The sequence below is a fragment of the Neolamprologus brichardi genome, chromosome 19 (assembly GCF_056152115.1).
Source record: "Neolamprologus brichardi isolate AB-2024 chromosome 19, ASM5615211v1, whole genome shotgun sequence".
Lineage (NCBI taxonomy): Eukaryota > Metazoa > Chordata > Actinopteri > Cichliformes > Cichlidae > Neolamprologus > Neolamprologus brichardi.
Genome location: NC_142122.1, coordinates 10,846,872 through 10,847,137, shown reverse-complemented (window position 1 = coordinate 10,847,137; position 266 = coordinate 10,846,872).

The window sequence follows — 266 nt, the reverse complement described above, 5'->3', positions numbered from 1 at the left end:
TCAATCCGTATGCCTTTTTAAAATGGTCAATAGAAGTAAATTTGTATCTCACTTCTGACAACGGTTAAAAATATAACATAAAATAGCTTGCTTCCTGCATTGCAGCCAAAATCTTTAACTGCATACTTTTGCACAGACATAAGAATTTGTATGTAATAAAAAATAAAAATATATTTATTTTAAATGTTTAGTTTTAGAGGGAAAAGACACGGAAAACATCTGTGTATGCATGTGCATTTACCTAATGTGTGAATAAATGTGCGAAT